Here is an 18,654-nt window from a genome sequence, read left to right as displayed (position 1 = left end):
ACCCTGTAATTTCCCTATGAGATTTCTTCTTTGGGATGTATTTTTTTTCACTTTTAGTTATTGAATATATTATTTTTATTAGTCTTCATTTTGGTAGATAGCTTTTGATGAGCCAAGTAAACCCTTCATATGATTGTGGATTATTGAGGAAGCTGCTGATATCAAAGATAGCATGTTAAAGTGTGCTTATACTGTTGTAGATGTAATGAAAAGTAAAAGAGATCACATAGTTCTTCACTGTATGCATTAGTAGGGGAAACAAAAAACAAAAACAAGAGTTTCTAGAGATTTAATCATCCTTCTGATCCTGGTATAGAGAAGGAGACACAAATGGAGATTTCCTTTATAAATGTAAAAGTACTTCCCCAAATGACAACTTTTTTGTTTTCAGAGATTCTCCTATGTCCCAGCCTCTGAAAAATAACCAGACAAAAATAATCTTTATAATAAAGTGGCATATTTTGGGATAGTATAGTCTATCTACTCCTCTTGTTTGTACACAGAAATCATTCAAAAAGATGAAAACTGAAATATTTTATAGTAAGATATGTGGATATCTTAGTTATAAACAGGCTGGATAAAAATACGATGCCCATGTTTCTGATTTTACTTTGATAATCCAGTCACATCATTGAGTTTTCTCTTGAAGAAGAGCCAGGAATGTGACTGGCTTCCCTTTGCTGACACCAGTAATGGCCATGCCATTGTTTTCAACTGACATATCTTACTAATCAACACTCTAAATGGCATAAGATACTTAAAAGTGTATCAGAGTTATTCTGAATCAGACAGGATTCATGCAGGATTGTTCTACGTGAGCTGCTTCAGAATCCTGACACACTACACCAAGTAAATTTTGATGTAAGAAATGTCCAAACCTGTAGAGAATTTTCATAAGAGTTTATTTGAGCCAAAACTGACAACATATGCCTGGGAGCAGAATCACAAATGATCGCTCAATAAGGTATTTTGATTAAGAGCACTAGTAATATTTCTGCTAAATTGACTTTCAATGACTTCCAAATCAACAGCATTAATTCCAAGCAAAAGGGATGGAGAGAGGTTTATATAACATACCTAAATGTGTTTTTTTTTTTTAATACTGTGTATATTGTTGGGAAAAGGGTAATATATCTTTTTAATCTTTCCTTTTCTAGAGTTATTAAGTTATTATATAGATTCCTAGTTAGTACTTTCTATAAATATTTTATATATGATATGTACAACCCAGTGGACTCCCATAGAATATTTTTAGAATCAGCATAAATCTTACTATTGTGATAATACATAGTTGAATAGAGTTGGACTACTGACTTAGTTTCTAGGTTCATAAAAACTAAATATATGTAGAATAAGTTGGTGTAAATGTAGCACCAGGGTTCAGGTTTTTTAATGAATACTTAAATTTCACTTTTTAAACAATTGCATTTTTAAGCCAGTAGAATCAACTCCTTTTAACATCCTACTGCATTGTATTATTCTGGTGGTCCTGGATCTACTCTACTATTAAAGTTGGTGTATAAATTATTCTTTTACTTGTTTATATTTTCTGTATTATTTTGTTCCTTAAAATTATATAATTAAATATCTTAATGAAAAAAAAGGAACCTGTAGAAATAATGAAAGGAACAATTTTGTTCCTAAATATAAAGAATAAGTTTTTCATTTATTCATTCTTTTGTTCACTCAAGTATTTTCTATTTATTTATTAACTCAATCCACAATTACTCACCATCTTCTATTTCTTTTTAGAAATTCATGGTTGGTTGGTATATTGCTACAAATATAAAGGAAATTCCCTGCTTAAAAAAATAAAGGTTGGCATTTTAATTTGTAAGTAGGTTGTTCTGGAAAGTAAGTAGTGGTTAAAAACATCGTTTTATTTGGAAAGAATAGACTATGACTGAACAATTTCAGAGTTCATAGGTTTCAGTACTAATGGAGAGTGTTGTTAACTAATCACAATGAAAAGTAAAATATTTCACTCAGAGAATACAGTTAGTTAACATGTGTAAAATTCCACTGTAGAGGCAAGTTTCTATCAGTGAATAGAGAACCCCAAAAACTGGCTAGGAAGCAAAATGAGTAAAATTAAGATGAACACTCAAAAACTGGTCTCCTTTTGTGTTCTTATGCCATGGTTACAGGGACACAGTTGAAACTGTGCCTAACCTCACTGTGAAATGTTCTGTGCATATTTGTATCTTTTTTCTCTGACTTAAAAAAAAATTATTCATTGTTTTTTCTATTACTGTTGTCCCACTTTTTGCCCTATTGTTTCCCCCCACCCCACCCGGCTCTTCTCTCACAGTCCATCCCGACCCTGTTACCCCATTGCCCATGTCCATGGGTCATTTATATTAGTTCCTTGAATAAACCCTTCCCCTTCTTTCGTCCCTTCTCCTCTCCCCCCACCCCGCTGGTCACTTTCAGTCGCTCCCTGTTTACTTGCCTCTGAGTCTATTTTTCTCATTTGTTTGTGTTCGTTATTGTCCCATGTTAGGTGATACCATATGGTATTTGTCTTTTGCTGCCTGGCTTATTTTACTAAGCTTAATACTCTCCAGTTCCATCCATGTTGTCACAAATGTAGGAGTTCCTTCTTTCTTTCTGCTGCATAGTATTCCATTTTGTAAACGTACCACAGTTTTTTAATCCCTCATCTATAGTCTGGTACTGGCATAAGAACAGACATATAGAGCAATGGAACAGAATAGAGAGCCCAGAAATAAACTCAGGTCTATATGGACAACTAATATTTGACAAAAGGGAAGGGACATAAAATGGCATGAAAATAGCCTCTTCAACAAATGGTGCTGGGAGAACTGGACAGGGACATGCAAAAAAATTAAACTAGACCACCAATTTACACCCTACACCAGAATAAACTCAAGATGGATAAAAGACTTAAATGTAAGCCGTGACACCATAAAAGTCCTAGAGGAAAACATAGGCAGGAAAATCTCACTTATCCCATGTAGCAATATTTTCACATATATATCTCCTAAAGCAAAGGAAATAAAAGGAAGAATAAACAAATGGGACTACATCAAACTAAAGAGCTTCTGTTCAGCAAAAGAAAACACCAGCAAGATGAAAAGGGAACCAACCATATGGGAAAACATTTTTGCCAATAATAACTCAGACAAGGTTTGATCTCTAAAATATATAAAGAACTTATAAGACTCAATACCAAGAAAACAGACAATCCAAATAAAAAGTGGGTGAAGGACCTGAACAAACCACTTACCAAGGAGCACAAACAGAAGGTCCAAAGATATATGAAAGAATGCTCAACATCGCTAGCCACCAGAGAGATGCAAGTTAAAGCCACAATGAGATACCACCTCACACCAGTCAGAATGGCCATCATAAACAAATCAACAAACAACAAGTGCTGGCGAGGATGTGAAGAAAAGGGAACCCTAGTGCACTGCTGGTGGGAATGCAGACTGGTGCAGTCACTATGGAAAACAGCATGGAATTTCCTCAAAAACTTAAAAATGGAGCTTCCTTTTGAACCAGCAAGTCCATTGCTAGGATTATACCCAAAGAATCCTCTCTGACTTTTGAGTCTAAGATAGCTCCTAACACATAATGATGCTCAGGAACTATTTGTTAATGAGTGAAATAAACTAAAATATTTTGTAAAATAACAAAATTTATGAAAACTAAAAATACTAAGAAATTCAATACTTTTAATAAATCCCAATATTTTCTGAGACATTTAGTAATAATTCTATACTAGATAGTGAACATTAAAATATTCTCTCAGACCTATGATATTTTGAAGAAGTCAAAAACTTTGATTATATTAGTCTAGTACCAATTTTAGGACACAAATACCTATAAGAAATCAATTTATTTAAAAGCCTGTTTTGTGGGGTGAATCCTTATAATACTAAAATGTTCTCAATACCTTTGAAGTTTTTAAAAATGCACTGGATATAATTCCTCCATTGAAAGTGACATTGCCTCAAACTTTCCGTTTCTGTTCAATATATTTAATATCTCCATTTCATTTTCTGTTCTTTTATTAAAAATTAAAAAAATGACATTTTGCAGTAGAAGGCAATCATTGCAAGATCAAAATAATAAGTATTACATTTAAAAACAAATTAGTTCAATGAAAACCTGTCCATATTAAGACTAGTACAAAGTCGATTGCAGCTGTATTCAAAATAACAAAAACTGATAAGCAATCAAAATACTTATGAAGAAGCAATAAAATGGGTTCAACTATTAAGCAATAACAAGCAGCATGCACAGATCCCAATGGCATTACATTAAATGAAAGAAACCAGTTACAAACCACTTCATGCTGTATGACAACATTTTCTTTTTTCATTCTAAGAAAAGAGAAAAACAACAGTGATGGCAGATCTGTGGGTCCCAGGATCTGGAGCTGAAAAAAGGAGACTTGACTACAAAGGAACACAGAAGGCAGATGTGATGACACTGTTGGAAAATACAGAGGTGAAAAATCAAACCCAATCAGGAAGGTTGCTGCCGGATCATCTGTCATTTTCCCAACAGGGTCTAAGCTCAAAGTGAACAAATGTTAAACAAGGAATGAGACATGCATCTCTCAACTTTTAGATCATGGGTAAAGAAAAACAGTGTAGAGAGGTGGCGTATGTCTTAAGGGGTCACTTAGTGGTCACTTGTAAACCTCCAAACTGAATTTTAGCAATGGCAGTAAAGAAAGAAAATGTTGTTATTAGAGGCATTGTTTACCCTAGCTAAACAATGGAATAACACAGTTCAGTTCAGTGGTTTACAAACTGTGGTCCAGGGTCAAAATTTGTAATAGTATAAAATCAGTATTATCAGTATGCTTTTCACTCTTATTCTCTTACAATGTATTGTGGGGAACTGAGAGACTACACAATGCAGTGACATCATTGCTTCAAAGGCTGTATAATCTTGGGTTTTAATTTTTTGTTTTAATTATTAATATGTTAATATTAGAATGAAAAACATAAGTAAAATTATGAAAATGACTCCTCAGATAAAAAGTTTGAAAATTGCTAGCATACTTAAATAAACACCAGTGGCCAAGACTGGGGCTGAATCAATCCTTCCCTCAAGTACAAAAAGCAGCATTTGTCATCATGTTCAAGCTGTGAAAACTACTTTATAACCACAACAAATTATTTTCATGGGGAGTTCATATGGTTGAAAAGCAGGATATAGCCATAGTCCATTGTCACTACAGACCTCTACAGGGGACATAGATGAAAAATTATAAAAACTGTATACTGCTTCTCATAGTGCTGCTCTCAAATATAAAAGCACAATAAAAGACTAACAAATGTTTGTGAAACAACATAAAAAATTTACTATGAAGAGTGAGGACAATTGGTCTAATCCAATGCTGAATCTATGAATCTGAAGACAGAAACATAATATTATGTAATCAGTATTAGGACAAAAAGCAAACACCTGTTATATTTAGAAAAAGTTATGAACTAACTTATCTGAAATGAGAGCAATCAGAAAATAAGAAATAATTATAGAGAAGTTACTATGTAATCTAGGCTAAGCAGAAGTCAGGTCTCTTTTTCATGGTGACTCAAAAGTGCTCAGCTACTTCAAGATGAAGCTGAACATCTCTTTCCCAGCCACGGGCTGGCAGAAACTCATTGGATGGGACAATGAATGCAAACTATGCATCTTTTATGAGAAACCTACAGCCACAGAAGTTGCTGCTGATGCTCTGAGTGAAGAATGGAAGTGTTATGTGGTTTAAGTCAGTAGTGGGAATGACAAACAAGTTTTCCCCATGAAGCATGGGGCTTGACCCATGGCCATGTCTGCCTGCTGCTGAGTGAAGGGTGTTCCTTTTACAGACCAAGGAGGACTGGTGGGAGAAAGTGAAAATCTGTCTGAGGTTGCCTGGAGGATGCTGATCTCAGTGTTCTCAACCTAGTCATTGTAAAAAAAAAAAGCAAAGGGGTTGGGAGTGGGGAGATATTCCTGGTTTCACTGATACTACTGTATCTTGTTGCTTAGTCCCAAAAGAGCTAGCAAAATCCTCAAACTTTTCAGTCTCTCTAAAAAGACAGTATCCACCAGCATGTTGTGAGAAAGCCCATAAACAGAGGAGGTAAAAAAACCTAAGACAGAGCACCCAAAATCCATGCGTCCTGCAACACAAATGTCAGCGTATTGCTCTGAAGAAACAATGTACTATGAAAAATAAGGAAAAGACTACAGAATATACTAAACTTTTGGCTAAGAGAATGGTGAAAGCTAAAGAGAAATGCTGGGAACAGGTTATCAAAAGACATAAGCTGTCCTCTCTGAGAGCTTCTTCTTCTAAATCTGAGTCCAGTCAAAAATAGGGTTTTATAAGAATAACAAATAAATAAGAACAAACATCAAAAATAGAAATAATTATAAATTAATATGTAATTCTATAGTTAAAACATCAAGAGAGTGCCTAGATGAGAGAATTCGTATGAGTGACTTGGAATTTAAAATTTGAAAATCTCCCAGAAATTTCAACAATAAATAAAAGAGATATTAAAATGTAACAGAAAATTTTAGAAATACTGTCAACAGGAGAAAGCAGAGAATACAGAGCAATAAACAGTAGTTGAAAATAATCCTGACTTGAATTAATCCTCACATTTAGATGGTCCACCCATTCAAGCAGAAAATTATTTTAAATAGACATATATGTGGACATATATTTATGGCATAACACAGAAATTAAGAGAAAAGCTACGATTTTTAACAGTAATAATTTAACCTCCAAATTAGCAGGAATACTGCCAGCATAAGATGTCTCAATAATATTTGAACATAATTAACTGACAGAGTACAAGTGCTGTGTCTTTTAAAAGTTTTGACTATTATTAATCCTAGAGTTAAATATGAAACATAGTCAAATATAAAGGCAAAATAAACATATTTTTATATATCTAACAACCCAATGGCTTATCTTCCTGATAGTCTCTAAAAAACTTCAATTTTTCTCATCAGTAGAATACATTGTTAAGATCTTTATTTTTCTAGTCAATAAAAATGGTTTCAAATGGGCCATTTGTGCTATGTTTGCTAACAAAACTAACACAAATATAAGTTAAGGAAACAAAAAAGATGATGAAGTTCACTGGAAAATGTAAAAGAGAGAGATATGATCTAAATATAACTGAGGAGTGCAATGGATAAATGTGCCATTAGACAAGAGTAACAGGCCAATAGTCTACAGGTTCAAATAGTGTTAGAACACATGAAAACTTTCTAGTGAAGTGACTAGAAATGACTCATGGTCCTGTACAATTGCACTGCATAACTGATAAGACCCATGCCTAAAATCTTATACTTAATCATTTATCTTCCAGGGTGCATGCACGGAGCAAACAAACCTGTGTGCATCTATTAGGAGAGTCTGTGATGTGCAAGAATAGCCCACTTCAGCAGTGGCTGGCAAAACCAACATGAGTATCTCACATGATAAATGTCACTGAGGGTTGGCTGGGAGCTCTGCTTTACTTTGTCTTCACCCAGGCAAAATAGGCTTCATCATTGAGCTTCTTTATTTGCTGAAGCAGGAGGGAGTACACATGGCTTCAACATTTTCAGGTGAAAGTAAACAAATTGTGTGTTTTAATTTTCAAAGCACAACTAGCTTTAGAAGCTGTATACAATAGTTCTGTGTCTAGAGGAGAAATAACCACACATTTTTGCTGAATAACGTTTATGACTATCATATCTCATGGAATTATACCTTTTGTTTTATTTTATCACAACACAATCTTTGACAAATGAAAATTAAATTTATTCTGTGAAAGAGAGGTATTGATATATTTAGTACACACAAGTGTGTCTGTATTTCTGTGTCATTGTCCAAGACTCATGTAATTAAGGGCAAATCTCCCTGTCTCTAAGATCTTCTATCTCTAAGATCTTTTAATTTCCTTATCAATAAAATTCTACATGGTTTTAAAGAGACTTTCTCTTCTTACTCAACATTTGCTTCTACTTCACGGATAAGAAAATAAAAAACTTAATGTATAGAAATGTTAGGTAAAAATGAATTTCACAGTGCATATTAGTGATCAATTTGAACTCTGTTACATTATTTATATATCTAATATTACATATATTTTATTTCAGGCACACACAGATAATCCCCACCCAGAAAAAGCAAATAAACAGCAAAAATAATCACAATCACAAAAACAAAATCTGTCAGGCCAAGGCCAACTTATCGACATTATTTTTCATATCTCCATTTGCATATCATATATTGGGCTTTTACAGGCTAATGTTAGTAATAGAATTAAAAAGAATAAGATGAATGTAAAATATGTCCTAAAAATATGTCATGTCATAGTCAGGACACTATCTAAGATGTATTACATAAAATATTTGTCAGTAACTTGCAATTTAATCTCTGCAACATTCTCTACACTTGAAAAAACAGATGTTCTTGTGTTTGATGGACTTCAGAACCACTGCCTTCATCAATGACAAAACAAACAGCAATGAAAGGAAATTGATATGTGGCAAAAGCAGCCACTTTGCAACAAATTTATGCCCTGACATTTCTGCCTTACTTGAATATTCTGTGAGGTTCTAGTAACAAAGCATCATGAAAATGTTCATTTGGTTGAATTTAAATTATGGATTTGCTTAATTTATTTTCCTCTTAAGATAGGAGACAGCATATTAAATATATGTGACAAAAATTTATATTTTTAATAATACAAATAATACATGAATGATTGCATCCTTCTTGTAAAAATGCAGGACTTGGAATAATAAATGTTAAAAATTAAAATTGTCTTTTATATTCTTCATCTCCCAGAATCAGTATGATTTTGACTTTTATATAAGTTTATAAGAAACAATGTGTGTTTACATGCCTGTTTGTAAATATGTAGATATATATGACATGTAAGTGAAAATGTTGGTGTTTATGTATGTTATATTCAGAATAGAAATAAACAGAATTACAGTGTGTTCATTTTTGGGGCACATTATATTATCTCTACAATAAAAAAGATATTTTTAGATCTGTTTAAAGTACAATACTAAGTTGATATTAAGTCAGTATGTTCTGGTATGATTAGACCGGTTCCTAAAGTGTAGGAATAATTCCCATACTAGTATGACAAGCAGCACCTACCTCAAGCCCTCCTACTTCCCCCAGGCAACTTGCCTCTCCCTAAGGAAACCCCTGATGCAGTAGCCAAAAGATTAACACTTGGCCAAACAAAAGGCCTTCAGACCTTGCTCCAGGACCCTGGGCAGCCAGCATCACTTCTGAATGGCCACAGCGAATAATTATTGTCAACATCGCCCCTGGATATTTTTAAATATAATTTGCCATTTCTCCATTGGTTACTTTTTCTCCCACTTTCTAATATTTCTTCTCTTTGTAACACTTATTACCGTCTAACAAATCATAAAATAAGAGGACATTAACTTCAGGAGGATGGCAATTATTTCTGTATTCTTTACTGCTGTATGTCAAATGCCAGGCATATAGTAGGCTCAATTAATGTTATTTAATTAATAATCTCATGCATACTGACATTAAAAAAATTATAATTTTTACTAATAAAGTGATTTGAAATCATCACATTGTTTTGTCAATTAATATTTCTTACATTACAGTGATATTAAACATCGCACTATTTATTTATTTACTTTTAGAGAGAGGGGGATGGAGGGAGAAAGAGAGGGAGAGAAATATTGACGTGTGAGACAAACATCAGTCACCTTATGCACACCTCCAACTGGGAACCTGGCCTGCAACCTCGTCAGGTACTCTGACCAGGAATCATACCCATGACCTTTTGGTTTCCTGGATGATGCCCAACCCACTGAACCACACCAGTCAGGCAACATCATATTTTCAAATGATTATTGTTTATATAAACATATATATTGTATAAATTTCCATATTACATATGATATCAGTTTATTATTAAGTGATCTATTGTTTTACATAATTTTCCAATAAATTTTTAAAAATCCTTATACTTTTTCTAAAGGCTACTTTGCATCAGGCATACTGTATTTCTTTATAAGTTATTACTTATTCCTTTTACTCATTTTAGTGTAATTTGAAGATTTAATGTGATTTTTTTTATAATTCTAAAATAGGCTTTTTAAAAGTTATATTTCAATTTTTTGCTTTTTTTCTTGTTAATGGCCTGTTATATGTCATTGCAGTAAGAAAAATGGGCTTGCATGATTCTTTATTTTTAAATGTATTTATACATTTTCAGTAAAAGATAATCATATTTAGACAGGCCAAGCAGGTTTGTACTCCTGTATTATACAACCTGCTCCTCCCCATCCCAAGTGACTCAGCATATGAACGTTTTTTATCACTCTTCTTTTCCACATGGTGGGTGTGGCGGTTCAGTTCCACACGGTCACTCAGAGACTTAGGCTTTTAGAGGCTCAGATAGTGGTAAGGAGAACTCAAATCACACATTTTGAGATATTGACTCAAGCTGTTTATCAAAAAACAAAAAACCCAGAAAGAACCTTTGACTTTCCCTTTCTGCCTGAAGGGATTTATGTAGAAAAACCAACTTCCAGAAGAGAACCATAGCATATTCACCTTAAAACATGAATTAGCACATGTGACAAACAGGACAATATCTAGTAAGACCTGTTTCCCTCTGTGTCCTATTGTTTCAGGATGGCCCAGCAAGAATGTTTGCTGTTTCTCTTTCTTGTGAAATACCTATGTCCCCTTGGAAATCCCAGACCTCTGTCCCTCCCTTTCTTTTATTGATAATGTCATATAAAACTTAACTGCTCACTGTTTCTTTGGGTTTCATATCTTATTACACCCACAGCATGTACATCTGTAATAAACTTTGTACATTTCTTCTGTTAATCTGTATTAGTTTGACCATTAGCCCAGCTAGTAGAATTTAGAAGGTGCAAGGAAAGTTATATACATATTTTTAGTTCCTGCATTGGCACCACAAGTAACATATAGTCTTCTCAAAACAGGGATAAAGTAGCTACAATGCCTGGCCTGGCATGCATATCTTCTACACATATATCATTGGTCAGAATTAGTAACACTATTTCTGTAGGTAGTTAGCTAACTATTAATAAGGAAGGAAGCAAAGGGAATTGGGCATTGTTAAGCATGACCAACTGGGAATACTTAGTCTGTTTGCTTCTCCAGGAAGCTATAACATTTACAGTCCAAGGGACTGCCTCCAAGGAAACTCAATCCTTGGAGTGGACAGGGATCTCCCCAAGCACACTGATGGCCTTCTGGTACCAGACTGGTCTGGATTGTTGTGGGAAGCAAGGGTGGGGGTAAGCTCAAATACAACAGAAGTCACAATGGTGCAGGGGCAGATGCTTCACCATAAAGTCTTGTCAGTCTAACTTGAAAAACGGATCAATTGGCTAGGGGTTGGATCCATCAGAAGCCTGCAAAAGCTTGGGAAATTGGTTATTTTGCAAAAGCTCCTGGTACTTCCCAAGGCCAAAATAATATAGTCCCATGGAAAAAGGAAGAACTCTCTCTCACTCAGGAATATGTGCCCGCCCCCTTTTGTTCACACATTCTCTCCATAGTAACCATGCCAGTCTATCAGCCCTGCAGCTGGAGTGAACTCTGAAGGCAGGCTCCAATCAGGAATCTGGGTACAGCAGTATAGCGCTACACTACCTGGGTGGGCACTGGGACCACTTTGTAGCCACCTGAAGGCTCTGATGAACTAAGCTTTAATATGAAACATGCTCTGGACACTGGTCTTTGTTTTGTCCTTGCTGAAGACACAGCTGAACTTTTCCCATGGCACAAGAGATGGAGATAGGAACAGGAAGAGCCTTCTACCCAGATAAATCTTGTCACACCACAGTCTCCTGTGCATGGGTCTGTGAAATGTTTTTCTTAGAATCTTGTGAAAGAGCCCCGCTATCCTGGGAACAACATGACCACGCCTCCCTATAAAGGGGCTGGCAACTGTGAGTGAACAGATGGAACACTAGGTGCATAAATTCCTTTCTTAGTGTTCTCTTCTGGTTTCCAAATATTGCTTTGCTCCTTTTTTTCTTAAATGAAGTAAAATCAAAACCTTCAAAAGAGAACAAGACACAAACTTTGACCACTCCAAATGTACAGTCTTTGGTTAATGGGTGGTAGTCCCTGCAGCATTTTGGAAATATCTCCTCTTTTTCTCTTCATATGTTTTATGCAATGATAAAAACCTTGAAGAGCCCGACTGCAATAAATATCTCCTTGTGGAAAGACAAAACAGAGGATAACATTTTTGATAACATTTTTGAAATTATAAGAATTGGTATTGTGAGGGCTCTTTTCCTGGGAATAATGTTTGTTTGTTTCTCTCTTTTTTTAATATATATATTTTTTAAATATCTTTTTTATTATTTTATTTTATTTATTTGTTTTTGGAGAGAGGGGAAAGGAGAACGAGAGGGAGAGAAACATCAGTGTATGGTTGCCTCACGTGCTCCCAACTGGGGACCTGGTGGGCAACCTAGGCATGTGCCTTGACTGGGAATCAAACCAGCAGCACTTGGTTCACAGGCCAACACTCAATCCACTGAACCACGCTAGCCAAGGCTTGTTTGTTTCTTAATTAGGCACTAATTCTGCTATTAGAAGAGACTTTTTCTTTATTTTCCTTTATGACCCCTGACTCTGTAGGAAGCTGTTATGGAGTGAACATTTTTGTGTCTTCCAAATTCATATGTTGAAGCCCTAACCACCAGTGTAGCTGGATATGGAGGAACCTTTAATAAGTAGTTTCAGTTAAATTAAATTATAAATGTAAAGTCCTGATATGATAAAATTAGTGTCCTTATAAGAAGAGACACCATAATATTCACTCTATAGCTCCGCAGTAAGCAAGGCCAAGAGAGGGCACGGCAAGAAGATGAGTTTACAAAAAGGGAGAGAGCCTTTTCCAGAAACCAATTGACAAGACCTTGATCTTGGACTTTTGTCTAACTGGTAAATGAGAAAATAGATTTGTAATTTAAGCTACCTAATCTATGGTGTTCTGTTAATGGCAACTCTGTTGAATATTACAGGGGCATTTTGTTTACCCTCATCCTTAATGGCCACATTCTCAGTGCCTGCCAAATAATATAAACAGCTTTTTCAAGTTCCCTGCAGACTCACAGAAGATTGGGGTTCCAAGGACTGTTTACTGTCAAGAGTCACAGCAATTTTTAAATCTAGACTCATGATTGGTTTAGTAGCACTGCTATTTCAATTCATATCTGTTTGAATCTAGTCAATTCTATGTGCCAGTTAGTTTTTGAAAAATAGTCTTTGGATATTCTATGTTTCTTTACTTTCTTGCCAAATTCTTCTCTCTCCCAAATTAAGCTCTCAGACTTCTCTTACAAAGCTATACCCATACTCTGATTTGTGTCCTGAATCATTTTATGCACTGACAGGTATTACTAGTTGTCATAACAGTATACTGATATGTTTTTCTTAAATCATCTTAATCAGATGAGATGTTTTAGCAATGAGAAAGAAGACTATACCCTTAATATGATTTTTTGCTCCAGGGCTGAATTTCAAAAGCCCTTCTGGCTCACATATTTTTATGATGTTATTTTCTAGTCTAAGGATTAAGTTATTGATTCATTTTGATCACTCTGAATTTTTCAGATTTCTTCATTAGTTTTTATTTTTTCTTGAACACAATTTAATTATTTTCTGAGCTCATCATTTTTATGTAATACTTGATCAAATCCAGTCAATCCCAATACACAGAATTGTAATAATTTAATTCTTCAATCTTCTCCAAGAATAGAAGTTTATTTAGCATATATGATCTAGCTTCCAAGTTAGGACTGATGAGCTATGCCTTATGTTTTGCTGCTGCATGCAATAGAATGCTATCTTTTTATTCTCAGGAATCGATTTCTTAATTGGCCATCTTTAAAATAATGCCACCTATTTTTTAGGCTTTTGTTATGGCTACCTCACTTCCAATGACTATATCATTAGTTGGGATAGGATCAGATGAGATTCATATCTTATAGTAGCAGCATTATTATTTCAAAGGCTTGAAACAACATATCTATTTCTAATTCTGATGGCATGTATGATGTGAACTAGCAGTGATTTCTGCTCCTTCAGAAGGTGGGAGCTATTCCTCCACCCTTTATACTTGGACTTGGTCTATGACCTGAATTTACCAAGGGGATGTTAAGAAATGTCATGCAAGCAAAGACTTGAAACGACAAGCCATTGGGGCTTTCCCTTGCTTGCTGTACTTGAAATCATAAGTAAATTATATAAACAAGCCCATAATACTGTACTAAAAGATAAGGGGACACAAGGAAGAGAAGTAAGCACCCTACATCACAATGTACTAGCTTCCAGAGATAAGAAGGCAGTTATTTTTGATCATCTATCTTGTCAGCTGTCAATAGTCATAGAGAGAACCCAACAGAAGTCATTTGAATTTTCTTAGACCAGAAAAACCACCTAGCCACTTCAAAAATCATGAACTAAGTGAAATAATTTGCTTTTTAAATTAAGTCAGATACCTTTTTAAGTTTTTACATTATATATATATATATATATATATATATATATATATATATATATATATATTACACAGCAAAGTCTAACTGATACATGAACTCTTATCTATGAATAGGGCTCTGTTGTAACAAAAAACCTAAACCATTACAATGTTTGGGTTCATGACTTGGTAATATCTGGAAAAGCAACAAGAAAATTATTCATAGAACTTAGAAAAGTGCCAAAAAATTTGCTATGTTAGGCTGGAAAAATGATCACCTATAGTCTATAATAGTGGAAAAATTGTTAAAATTGCTGCTGTGATAACTTGACATATAGAAATAGACCTAAGGAACTTGAGGATTTGGCTAAATAAATTGCTGGAATTTAATAAAGAGAATCCTAAAATATTTATGTCTTTGTACAAACAACATTACCATTTTTTTCTCAGATAATCTCGCTTTGCCTCTTTAGCTATAGCTTCTACCCTAGTCTTCTCTATGAGAGTGAACCACGTGGACAACAATTATTAGGCTGCACTACTCCCTGACTTGTATTCGATTAAAAAATTTAGATGCATTGGCACAAAATAGGGGAATAAGAGGACAGTGTAATTAGTGTATTTAATATCATGCCTCTTTTCCTGTCAAGACACAGATTGATGATAAAACTTCACTACCAAAGGTCATGATTTCTGTCCCATTAACAGCTATAGCTCCCTCTTCATTTTTTTTCCCTTTTCTGTCTTTTACCCAACTAGATGGTAACAGTTCCCACTGCTGCTAGCACAAGAATGCTTTAAATCATCGATGGATTTATTTTGAAATTTTCTGTTTTTCCAAATTGGGCCCTGAATGATATGTCAATTGAGATATTATTAATAATATTATTATTAAGTAATAAGACCATTTAGAAAGTCCTTAAGAACTGAATTCATTTTACAGGTCTTAGTTTGTACAATGCTTTGTAGTAAGCATTATAAAGACAAGTTTATGATGCTACATAATATTTATTTTTCTTGTAGCTGGTAGAGGAGATGTTTTCTCTATATATTACAGTGCTTTTTTTATTAAGCCATTAACGGAACCTGCAGTTTTCAAGGACAAATGGTTGAATTTTACTAATTAGCACAGGGAGAAAAAGTACTGGGCTGAGAAATCCAGTGAAGTTGCATTGAAAATAAAGGACAGAAAATGATTGTTAACAGATGCCCAAAATGTGGGCACATCTGGTTTTCCATTTAAAAAGCACTGATAAACTTTAAAACAAACAGAAGTAAATATAATATTTAAAAAAACCCATTTATTTGTATAAAAAATAGTAAGAAAAGCAAGGGACTGAAACAACAAATCAATTACCTCTGTGGAGGGAAGGGGTGTGACTTGGAAGGATTTCATATTTATATAAACATGTGTACTTAGGTATGTATAAATAACATGTACTCTAGAGAACACTAAAAACAGTTAGATAAATATTAACTTACATAGACTTCACAATTCATGCTGAACATACTGAACTGGAGTATTACTAAACAAGTTTAAATTTAGATCATTTTTTTTTCTTTTTTCTCCATCTGGCTTTAATTGTTTGCAGCATAATTTCAAACACAGATCACAATAGCATATACTCAGCTGAGCAAAAGAGGAGAGTGCTTAGGTACAAATGCAAGGCATGATTTCATTTAAATAAATAGTTAGAGGTTATAAGCACGTAGGTGTAGGTCTGTGTGTGCCCAGGGAGATGTGAGGCTTTCCCTTCTCCCTAATTAATGCATGGAATCAGGGTGCCAGCATCTCATATCACAATGAACTCAATCTAGAGACCTCCCCAGCCTTCTACACATGATATAGTTGGACAAGGACATTGGAATTTCTGGAAGAACATTGGTCTCTAACAGTTAATTATTCTATGGAACTTTCCTGACGCTGTGTGTAGGTGAGGGGATGGAGGGTACACACCTGGATCACTTTCTTCAACTGTTCCTACAGGACCAGCAGGAAGACACTGCCCACAACCTTGAGAATGTTGGATCAGGGGTTTTAAAGAAAGCTTTTTCCCCCTCATCCTTCAAGATTTTCCTCCAGCAGTGTATGGTCTCCCTGTAAATGTTAGCTCCTTTGTGCCCTGACTGCATCATTATCTGCCACCTCACAGTGTCAAAAGGATAGGAGAACAGGCCAGCCACCACCATCACAGTCTGGGTGGTCATCCAGTTCACCACAATGTGGGTGTTCTTGGGGGTCAGAGTATGCTTTTGACCATGTGTACAGGCTGAAGTCGGTCGCCTGGTAGAAGATGATGCCCTGGTACAGGCCCCAGGAGCCGTCAGACTTGGTGATCTTCCCCAGGCAGTCGCCCTGGCCTTGGAACTCCTGCTCAGTGCCTGATTTCCACACACCAGCCACCAGATAAGTTCTGGCAAAATCCAGGGGTAGATAAAGCAGAGGGAAGGGCCTAGCTGCACCATTGGAGGCCACATTGCCAGTGAAATATTTACTTACAGAACTGCCTGTGCTTGCCCACATCCTCCAGACCTGCTTGTACTTCTCCTTGAAGGCGAAGTTGAGAGCTAGCATGGAGAAGTAGCAGATGACCTTTGTCATGTCATCCCTCAAGAGGACAGCATGACTTTCTCCTTGGTGATGTGCACAATACAATCCAGGATGCCCCTATACTGCTTGTAGGCATGATCTGCTTACTGGCATGTTGCATTTGTATCAGCAGTTTGATCACTGGAGTGGGGCTAGGGCCATCTTGCAGATAAGGGCAGCAATGCCTTTAGGCCAGGATGCCTTTGGCAAAGGGTTAGTGATCCATTCAATCCTAGTGGCACAGTGGGAGGTGAACTGCTTTGGGTTTAGAGCCCAGTGGAGAGGTGAAGAGGCACAGGGCAGAAGGCAGGCTCTGTAGCCTCAGCAATGGCACCACCAGGAACAAAAAGAGATCAATCAATTTTAATGAAATTTTAAAGAGATTCCAGTGTTTACATGTAAAATTATAATTACATATAAATAATAATACTATACTCTGACAATGATTAAAAACATGTTTCCAATTAGAATTGAAAAGCATGTTTAATAATGAAAAATGCTACATATATTTTCTAGGAAAATAAAACAGTAGCAAGCAGATTGTCTGATGATGTTAACAAGTACTTTTACCCTCATATGTCTGAGCCAACTAAAATTTGGAAACAGACAAGAAAATTTCAACAAAGACAGATACTTGAATACTACATGCAGTAGTCAACACACAATTCACTTAACTAAAATGCATTTGTTTTCTTACTAGAGAGAGAGTGCACTGGGTTCTTTATCTTGAGGGTTTTTGTTTTCTAAGGGTAGGAATTTTAGGGTCAGTCTCAGAGGAGACTTTAAATAGAATATTCATCAGCTTTCCAGGTGTATCCTTTGATATGCTGATGCATCAAAATGAGCACATAGAAGGGTCAGAGTCATTGTCTGGTTAGTTTCACCTTCAAAGACTCTCACCAGAGAGACCAGGGACAATGTGGGTTGGCCCTGGCCTGGTGGGGAACGTGTAAACCACATTCTAAGTTTAACTGTCTGTCTCTGTTTTCCTCATGCCATTTGGCAAGGAATTCTCTTAGCATCTTACTAAGCTGCCTCAGAAACTCAAGGTGTCCAAAGCTAGTGTTCTGGTCATTCCACCTCCTCTCCTGCTACAAGCACAGCCTTTCATAAAACATTTAGTGGGAAACTCATTCTTTCATTTGTTCAGGCCCAAAACTTGGGAGATATCTTTAATCTTTTTTCTCACACCCAAAATCAACGTCGTCAGGAAATCTTGTTGGTTGTACCTTTAAAATATATTCAGTATTTGACCACTTTTCTTTCTATCACCACTTCTATGATTCTGATCTGAGTCCCCATTCTCTGACCTATTTCACCATGATGCCCTCCTACCTGGTTTCTATTTCTATCCCTGCTTAGCTATATTTTTAAAACATGTATGTTAAATCATGTCTCACTTCTGTTTGAAACCTTATAAGTAGTTTCTCATTTCACTAAAAAAAAAAAAAAAAGTCAAACTTTTCTTGTCTCTCATGCTGCTTAATTTACAAGGATCTCTTTGCAGCTTCCTGCTCAGGACAGATACATTCCTATCTTAGGACATTTGAA

At 35.5% G+C, this 18,654-nt stretch overlaps 1 pseudogene; it reads right to left on the bottom strand.

Moving 5' to 3' along the window:
• Positions 1 to 16,413: 16,413 nt before the first annotated feature.
• LOC150021152 (ADP/ATP translocase 3 pseudogene) overlaps positions 16,414 to 18,654 on the bottom strand; it is a 46,753-nt pseudogene continuing 44,512 nt past the window's right edge.

The sequence above is a fragment of the Furipterus horrens genome, unplaced genomic scaffold (genome assembly GCF_987537825.1).
Source record: "Furipterus horrens unplaced genomic scaffold, mFurHor1.1.pri manual_scaffold_1, whole genome shotgun sequence".
NCBI classification, from domain to species: domain Eukaryota; kingdom Metazoa; phylum Chordata; class Mammalia; order Chiroptera; family Furipteridae; genus Furipterus; species Furipterus horrens.
The sequence above is the reverse complement of the archived record's forward strand: the minus strand, read 5'-3'. Positions and strand labels throughout refer to the sequence as shown.